The sequence below is a fragment of the Salmo trutta genome, chromosome 5, assembly GCF_901001165.1.
Source record: "Salmo trutta chromosome 5, fSalTru1.1, whole genome shotgun sequence".
Taxonomy (NCBI): Eukaryota; Metazoa; Chordata; class Actinopteri; order Salmoniformes; family Salmonidae; genus Salmo; species Salmo trutta.
In genome coordinates this window covers 7,974,256-7,984,265 of record NC_042961.1, presented here as the reverse complement: position 1 = coordinate 7,984,265, position 10,010 = coordinate 7,974,256, and the positions used below count along the sequence as shown (strand labels likewise).

The 10,010-nt window shown below is 40.7% G+C and overlaps 1 long non-coding RNA gene across 2 annotated transcripts in view; it reads right to left on the bottom strand.

Moving 5' to 3' along the window:
• LOC115193599 (uncharacterized) overlaps positions 1–2,139 on the bottom strand; it is a 36,708-nt gene extending 34,569 nt beyond the window's left edge. For both annotated transcript variants that reach the window (XR_003878206.1, XR_003878205.1), the window contains exon 1: positions 1,019–2,139. This is a non-coding gene — a long non-coding RNA (uncharacterized LOC115193599). The remainder of the gene's footprint in view (positions 1–1,018) is intronic.
• Positions 2,140–10,010: the final 7,871 nt, after the last annotated feature.

The following is a 10,010-nucleotide window of genomic DNA, read 5'->3' as shown; positions in this document are numbered from 1 at the left end:
TCTACATGTTGGAAAGTATGTTCTGCTGTCAGTTTTTTGTTGTAATTCTGTAATCTCTCCGTTCCTAATTGAATAAAAGACATGTCGTTGACTTAGCATTTACTGGTCCCGTCCCAGCTGCTTTGTCTCTGTAATTGTTTTGCAAAGTGACTGGGGTGCAAAGTGCCCACCGTAGATCATACATTTAAAAAAAATATATATATTAATTGGGAAATGTTGTGAAACGAAAATGAGCGTTTCTTATTTGTACAATTCAGATTAGTCACTCCCACTTCGGCACATTTGGTTCCTGGTGAATACACCCCTGGTGAAGGTGTGCTGTGTATGCAGCATAATACTGCGTTATTCTCACCACTGCCTAAAGTGATTATAAATTAAACTCCAGCTATTGTAGAAGACCATTCTCTGACTGGCCTTGTCCGCAGGCAATGGGTGGATGCTGTTTCACTATTCTGTGACCTATTCTCACAATCTCTCTTCCCCTTACTGAATCATGGTATTTTAGACTAGAATATAAACTTTACACTATCATGCAACACCAAGTACAGAAAAATACATAACACTTGTACAGCTCCTTTGAATGTGGTATTTACCTATCACATTGCTTATTCAAATCCTTAACCTGACCGCAGGCCTCTGAAACTAAAGGTTTGATGTATTTAGTCGGTGTGCCTCCTGACAGACGACATGCATACCAGTCGGCCTAACTAAGTGTTTTTCATAACGACTTGAAGTTCTTGTTTGCCGACAGATGTCATCACTTCCTTAAACAGTCTTTTCACGATTGTATGTTGATCTCCTGGGCTCCCTAGACTGTCATTCAGGTTGAATGCAATTTGCTCTTTCACTGACTCTCCCTCTCCAGCTAACCCGCTCTCACACACATCCTCTGTCTCTCTCTCAGATCGCTCTCTCTCTGGACATGATGTGCTTGCTTCCTGTTTCTTCACATTCCTCTAGTTCCTCAGCCACCTGCTGATCAGTTCCATCTTGTGCGGGACGTGCATGACTCACTCACCTATTGAAGCTATCTCATAACGTCAGGCCGTGGGCGCCTGCTATGCATGTTGTCCTCTCTCCGGCCAACACTGTGAGCAGCAACAAGACACTGCTTCACCGTTTTTATCTGATCCGTTTTATCTGATCGCCGTCTTCTGTGTGTGCCAGAGTCTTGGTTTATCTAGTATTGTTCTTCAGCCTCTGCTAATGGGTTCATTTTGGTGCATTGACTGATCGTGAGTTGAATGAACCGTTCTGATAAAGCATGGGCGCAGACAGCTAAAATACCGGTTTCAGCTTGGCAGTCCGCCAACTTCTCTTCAAAAACGAACATATCTGCACCCCCTACTGGAGAATATATTAGTTTCAAGCCGATAAGAACCACCACTGAAAATGATCTCTCTTCTCAGATCTAAATAAGTCCAACTAAATAGACAGGATCATTATTTTCGCCTGCGTACCATTCTGTTCAGCTAACATTCTCCACTTCTTGTGCTGTTCCCGAATGGCCAGTTTGTGCCTGGACAGTGAAGCGTTAGCCTATGCAAACATGGTCAGAGTTGAAACTGGCTGACTCTAGTCCAGACCTGGGTTCAAATACTATTTGAAATCTTTCAAATACTTTGAGCGTTTGCTTTAGTCTGCCTGGAGTGCCAGGGTTTGTACTTTTGAGACTGCAATTGGTTTCATTGCAACAGGCAAGCTCAATCAAGTACAGCCAAAGTATTTGAAATATTTGAAATAGTGTTTGATCCCAGGTCTGCTTCAGTCCAGTTGCAGTGGGTGTCCCTACCACAGCAACACAGTCTGTCTGTGAGCTTGCCTCTTTGCCCAATGGTCTGCTGTCAGACTCAGCCCAGCTCCCAGTGACATCACCCCTCTCGCCATTGGCTGCCTGGTGTCAGACCATCCACTGCTCTGCTCTGTGTGTAACACTTGTGTGGTCATCAGGCTGACAGTTTTAGCCTACTGGTAGAATATTAGCCTAGAAAATAGGATGGCAAACTTTTTATTTTACGTATTTTTTTCTTAACAAAACAGGGTGTCTTGCCTACTGCTGGAATATTAGAAAAAAAGTAATAATTGCTAACTGTTTCCTTCAATTGCAGTATGATACAATAACACCACAGCAAAGCTTCTGAGGAACTTCTAAGTCAGGTTCTTTATTTTTCTCTTATGTATCCTGATGCCTAGTCACTTCACCCTGCCTTCATGTACATATCTACCTTAGATACCTCGTACCTCTGCACATTGATCTGGTACTGGTCCTCCCTGTATATAGCTCGATTCTTATGTATTTTATTTGATTCCAATTGTGTTACTATTTTATTTACATTTTTAAACTGCATTGTTGGGAAGGGCTCGTAAGCAAGCATATCCCGGTAAAGTTTACACCAGTTGTGTTTGGTGCATGTGACAAATAAAATTTGATTTGATTTTCCATTTAGTCACTCAAGTGTAGGTTATATAAATAGATTATTATGAGTGGACTATACTGAAGTGATTTGTTGGACCGTTTGATGGGTGTGATGTTGGACTGCTCATCACACATTGGGAAGCTATTGGGGCGTGATAATGAGGTCGTGGTCACAAATAAAATCAACCGCTTTAGAGGGTTTTTTTTGTCCTCAAAAAATGCATTCAAATGAAATGTAGGCATAAGTTTAATAATTTCACAAAATGCTTATTTTCTTAAAACAAATTAGGCTACCATAGTTTAGATCAGGAGTCTCCAACAGGTAGATCACGAGCTGCCAGTAGCTCGCAGCCCACCTATGAGTAGCTCGCCAATCAATTCAGAAATGAATAATAAACATCAGGACCCTAGCTACTATCCAATCAAAGCCACATTGACATTATCCCACCCCTGAAAAGCTAAACGGAACACAATATCTGTCAATGAATTTCAAGCAATATTGCTCCGGTCTGTCGTGTTTGTCTATTGCTCTGTACGTAGCCAGTTTGCGATGCTAGTGATAACCGTCTTGTGGGTAGACTTTATCCATAATCAACTAAAGGGAAAGTTCACCCATTTTTACATGTGGCCTGATTTTCACTCTTTCTGTGCTTGTAGTTGATCCTTCAAACTGTTTACCCTGATCCACACTATAAAGCATGTGTGAAACACAAACAAACCCTGGCTGAAATTAATCCTAAATTTACGTGCGTAGCGGGTCAAAGATCCAGGACCAGAGTACCAGGTATCGCTCGTTAACGTCATGTAGAATGAGCATCTTTCTAATTGCACCCTGAAACCATTATTTGCATGTTGTGTGAAAGCAAAACGTATTATGTAGAATTCTCGCAAACGCTCCAGAGAACCGACCAGGGTACCAAATTTCATATGTAAAGGATGTTATAAAATGCTCTAAAACACTCAAAATTAACTCATATTGCATCAGAATCCCATTCTGAATGATGCCTCTGAAGTCTTAAAAAATATTCCACTGTGCCATAAATCCATGTTTGACTCATACTGTTTACACCAACAACACAACGGTTCAAATATGGATTTATGGGACAGTGGACATTTCAAACACACTTTAGACACATTTTCACAGTACATTGCAGTCAATGGCAAGTGAGGACTCAGTAACGAATTAAAATATGGAAAATAATAGTGAAAAAAAGGCCACATGTAAATGTTAGTTTGTTTTATCACTTTGGTGCAATTTTCACAAGAATGTGGTACATTTTCACAACTCTTAATACAAAAACTCTAAACAAATCATCAAAAAGGCAGTTGTTTAAAAATTATAAACACATTTTCAATTGACTAAGTAAACACACAAAATTATAGTCACTTTTTAACCAAACTTAATCAGTGTTTCATCTAGAAATACATGTTTCACATTGCAATGCCTGTTCATATAAAGTAACTGCATTTCTGAATGCATGGTCACATTACTGTCCAACTGCTCTTAATTGATGATCACTTAAATGTTTTGTAAACCTATAGATTTTACATGAAACTCATTTGTCTACTACAGATTTTGAGAACTACATAATGGAAATGTACAGTACCAGTCAAAAGTTTGGAGACACCTACTCATTCAATGGTTTTTCTTTATTTTTACTATTTTCTACATTTTAGAATAGTAGTGAAGACATCAAACTATGAAATAACGCATATGGAATCATGTAGTAACCAAAAAAGTTTTCAACAAATCAAAATGTATTTTATATTCTTCAAAGGAGAGAATGCCAAGAGCGTGCAAAGCTGCCATCAAGGGAAAGGGTGGCTTCTTTGAATAATCTCAAATATAAAATATATTTTGATTTGTTTAAAACTTTTTTGGTTACTACATGATTCCATATGTGTTATTTCATAGTTCTGATGTCTTCAGTATTATTCTACAATGTAGAAAATAGTAAAAATAAAGAAAAACCCATGAATGAGTTGGTGTGTCTACATTTTTGACTGGTACTGTATGTCTGTAAAATAGAAAAATAAGAAGTATGACATATTATGATTTTACTTCACAATGACTTTTTTTTAAAGCTGATATTGACAAGATCAAAGACGTACTGTATGTGACAAATCAAATCAAAGTTTGTTGATCACGTACACAGATTAGCAGATGTTGCAGCAGGTTCCGTGAAATGCTTGTGTTTCTAACTCCTACATTGCAGCAAAACGACATCAATACCAATACCAATACGCAAATAATCCAGAAAGTCCAAAACAAGAAAAGTGACAACAGTCCACACCTTTTGACCCCAGTGGGAATCAAACCCATAACTCTGGTGTTGCTAGTGCCATGCTCTTATGAACTGAGCCACGTACAGGACCACGACAATACATAAGTACAATACAATACTGTAAAATATAATATACAATTACAATACAGGTGGAAGATATACAATTGCCATCCCCATGAGTGTACCACCCTCCTTCAGGCTATGGATGAGGCATGCAATGAAATCAATATGTCAGGCTTGGATTCACCATGCCAAAAGGTTTTTCCCCAGGAGCATGAATCATGAGGATATTTACTGCGATTTCGATGAGAATACAGTATGGCCAAATGCTCAAGACAAGCTTGATGCAAATTAGTGCCTGCTGTCACTTGTGCTCCCTCTCCGGCCTCTAGGTCACCAGGCACCTGTCACCATCGTTACACGCACCTGCGCATCATCAGACTCACCTGGACTCCACCACCTCCTTGATTACATCCTCTATATATGTCACTCCCCTTGGTTCCTTCCCCAGGTGTCATTGTTTCTGTTTCTTGTCTGTGCATTGTTTGTGTTTCTTGTTTTGTTCATTTGATTAATAAATTATTCACTCCCTAAACTTGCTTCCCGGCTCCCAGTGTACACGTTACAGAATGACACCTCACCAAAGGGAAGCATCAGGGAGTTTCACATTTAAAAAAAAAATGGTGTTGGAGGTACCCACTCCCCGGGTGTCGGAACCGGAGCTACCTGGGAGGCCTCAGCTGGTTTGTGGGGTTCCCCTGCCTCAGCTGGCTTGACGGGTTTCCATCTCAGCGGGATCGATAGGCTCCCATGCCTCAGCTGGCTCGACAGGCTGCCATGCCTCAGCGGGTTTGATAGGCTCCCATGCCTCAGCTGGTGAACAGGTTCCTGTGCCTCGATCGAGGCAACCGGGAGTCCTCAGCCGGCCCATCAGGCTTTCACGCCTCAGCCGGTTCGTCAGGTTTCTGCACCTCAGCAAAGGTGACCGGTCCACTCGTGATCCCCAGGATCGTCATTTTGGTCGGCGTCATGTGGCTGGAGCCGCGCGTCGGGAAGGAGATACTGTCACGTGTGCTCCCTCCAGTGCTGTAGGTTGCCATGCTCCCGTGTCTCAGCTGGACTGACAGGTTTCCCACGCCTCAGCAGAGGTGACTGGTCCACTCCTGATCCCCGGGTTCATCATTTTGGTCGGGAGGGGGTACTGTCACGTGTGCTCTCTCTCCGGCCTCTAGGTCACCAGGCTGCTCGTTATGGCGCACACCTGTCACCATCGTTACAGGCACCTGTATGTCATCACTCACCTGGACTCCATCACTTCCTTGATTACCTGCCCTATACAGTTGAAGTCGGAAGTTTACATACACCTTAGCCAAACACATTTAAACTCAGTTTTTCACAATTCCTGACATGTTATCCTAGTAAATATTCCCTGTCTTAGGTCAGTTAGGATCACCACTTTATTTTAAGAATGTGAAATGTCAGAATAATAGTAAAGAGAATGATTTATTTCAGATTATATTTCTTTCATCACATTCCTTGTGGGTCAGAAGTTTACATACACTCAATTAGTATTTGGTAGCATTGCCTTTAAATTGTTTAACTTGGGTCAAACATTTCGGGTAGCGTTCCACAATAAGTTGGGTGAATTTTGGCCCATTCCTCCTGACAGAGCTGATGTAACTGAGTCAGGTTCGTAGGCCTCCTTGCTCGCACACACTTTTTCAGTTCTGCCCACAAATTGTCTATAGGATTGAGGTGAGGGCTTTGTGATGGCCACTCCAATACCTTGACTTTGTTGCCCTTAAGCCATTTTGCCACAACTTTGGAAGTATGCTTGGGGTCATTGTCCATTTGGAAGACCCATTTGCAACCATGCTTTAACTTCCTGACTGATGTCTTGAGATGTTGCTTCAATATATCCACATAATTTTCCTTCTCATGGTGCCATCTATTTTGTGAAGTTCACCAGTCCCTCCTGCAGCAAAGCACCCCCACAACATGATGCTGCCACCCCCGTGCTTCACGGTTGGGATGGTGTTCTTCGGCTTGCAAGCCTCCCCCTTTTTCCTCCAAACATAATGAGGGTCATTATGGCCAAACAGTTCTATTTTTGTTTCATCAGACCAGAGGACATTTCTCCAAAAAGTACGATCTTTGTCCCCATGTGCATTTGCAAACCGTAGTCAGGCTTTTTTATGGCGGTTTTGGAGCAGTGGCTTCTTCCTTGCTGAGCGGCCTTTCAGGTTATGTCGATATAGGACTCGTTTTACTGTGGATATAGATACTTTTGTACCTGTTTCCTCCAGCATCTTCACAAGGTCCTTTGCTGTTGTTCTGGGATTGATTTGCACTTTTCGCACCAAAGTATCTTCATCTCTAGGAGACAGAATGTGTCTCCTTCATGAGCGGTATGATGGCTGCGTGGTCCCATGGTGTTTATACTTGCGTACTATTGTTTGTACAGATGAACGTGGTACCTTCAGGCGTTTGGAAATTGCACACAAGGATGAACCAGACTTGTGGAGGTCCACAATTTTTTTCCTGAGGTTTTGGCTGATTTCTTTTGATTTTCCCATGATGTCAAGCAAATAGGCACCGAGTTTGAAGGTAGGCCTTGAAATATATCCACAGGTTCACCTCCAATTGACTCAAATGATGTCAATTAGCCTATCAGAAACTTCTAAAGCCATGACACCATTTTCTGGAATTTTCCAAGCTGTTTAAAGGCACAGTCAACTTAGTGTATGTAAACTTCTGACCCACTGGAATTGTGATACAGTTAATTATAAGTGAAATAATCTGTCTGTAAAAAATTGTTGAAAAATTTACGTGTCATGCACAAAGTAGATGTCCTAACCAACTTGCCAGAACTATAGTTTGTTAAGAAGAAATTTGTGGAGTGGATGAAAAAGGAGTTTTAATGACTCCAACCTAAGTGTATGTAAACTTCCCGACTTCAACTGTATATCGTAAACCAGGAAAAAGAAAACTGAATTCAGGAACATACAAAACCTAATTTTATTGAGCCACCTTAGACGTTGTTTATTAACCAGTGTTTTACCAGGTATATTGACAGAAAACACATCTCTTGTACACCAAGGACCCGGGAAGAGTTGCAGGGTAGGTGAGAAGAGAAAAACGTGCCTTTTTGAAGCAGCTCTCATGCTAGAAAAGATTGGGAGACCCCTGCTTTAGACTGTAACATTATCAAATCTCAAGATATGATGCTTCTAGCATCACAAGTGACTTTCTTTCCATATAGGGTAGACTATTAGTCCATGATCCAGCAGGGGGTTGGATAGGCTTACATTTGAATATGACTTATTGTAATTTGATTTATTGTAATTTGATTATAGTTAATTTTTTGAAAATACAAAACAATAGCTTATGATACGCCTATGATAGCCTAGAAAGAAATTATTCAATTATTATTCAACAAAACAAATCATACATCAGCATATAAACAAACCTAAATTAAGTAAAATACCTAAATAAGATTGATCACTAAATCCGCTCAGAAAATGTATCCAAAAACATCCCACGAATGAAACTTCCCAAATCACTGTCCCCTAATCTTAATTTGCACATAAGAAGATGCGCGGACGTCAAAGGCTGTCAAAGGACCAGAGATCTGTATGGTTTTAAACTGTAAATGAGTCAGACGTAGGGGTTAGTTGGGCACAGTAACCCAGTATGAGAAGTTAGATAGTGACCATCTGGATTAGTGATGGATATAGCCAATCTTATCAATGGTCCTTTTATTTGTATTTTTTGTAGGCTATCTCAAAATATCATCACATTCAATTTAATTGCACTTGGTTTTGTGAAGTGGAACAATAGAATTAGGAATTAGTCATTTAATAGGATCTCTATAGGTGGAACGTATATCCAATTCTCACAAACTAGTGCAGCATTTGGGTGAAATGTTAACTTGAAATAGCAATTGTTATCGCGTGAAGTTGTCACGTCATGTTAGGCCTGCAACAGTAGGCTGTTCAATGGGATATGCAAAGGCCAGAATTAAGTGATCGATTAATTCGTTTGGCTTCATAAACCAGGTTTCCATCCAACTTTTTTTATGCAAGTACATTTCAGATAAAAAAAATGTCATGACAGGCCTGGTGGAAACAGAAAATTATTCAGTCAACTTTCCAAATGTTGACAAAACAAAATATGCTAGACAAGTTGGGATATTTTTGTGTTAGTAAAATTAATGATGTGAGAAATTTAGGTGGAAACGCTTCTTTGTGCAAATATTCAGGGGCACAACTTTCACTGGGGATGGGGGACATGTCACATTCAGAAATAGCATTTTTGTCCCCCCCAGTTTTATCATTGGAATGTGATACAAAACAAGGCAACAGTGTGCTTTAGGACCATGCGGACGCCTCCGAGCAGTCGGGTAGGTTGTTTGGAGCATTTATGCCAACTGGATTTAGGACCACGTGGACACCACAGAGTGGGCTTACAGGCTGTATGAAGGCAAAGCTTCTGGAAGGCTGGCTGGACCAGCACGGGAGAGTTGAGCATAGTTCAGTGTGTACGCGTTGCGCTCTTTCACTGAGTTGTAAAAGGAACAGAAACTGGCTACTCTTTAGTTGACTGATGTAGCTGGCAAGGTAACTGCTGTTTAACTTAACAGAAAAAACAAAACGAGTGTTTATTCGCAGTGCTGAGCTAATATTGTAACTGACATGTAACGTTAGCTAATGTTTCATCCCCTCTTGACTGAGGTGAATGAATAAGCTACACTAGTGAGTAGCTACCACAGCCAGGTCAGCTCTAGCCTCTAGTTATCTGTCAGATAGCAATATGAGGTGGCTATTATTACTATCTAACAGCAGTTGTTTGTATGGACATGTTTTGTAGCTTTTGTTTTGTCCCCTTTCAGAAGTAAATTAATTTGGAAAGCGTTCGACACTTGATGTACTGTTAGGCAGCCAAAAGTTGGCTTACATTAGCTATTATTTTTGCTCAATCAAGCTAGACATGATTCAAATGATGAAACCATCGACCAAACGATTGAAGATTGATATTCTGATGTTTCTATGCAATTTCAGTTGTATTAGTCAGTATGTCAATGTAACCTTATTCATCTTTCAGTTTCCCTAGCTAATTCCCTATTTTTCACAATGACACAGTAATAAACAGCTCTAACGTTACATGCTTTACTGTCATGGTGCACAGTAGAGGTCTGCGAGGGACCCATTTCTTCATCCCGCTTTCTTCATGCTGGCACCTGCTGGTTATCTGTCAGACTCCCACCTGCTACTGCAAGAACTGGTTCCAAACCCAACCGCAATGTTATT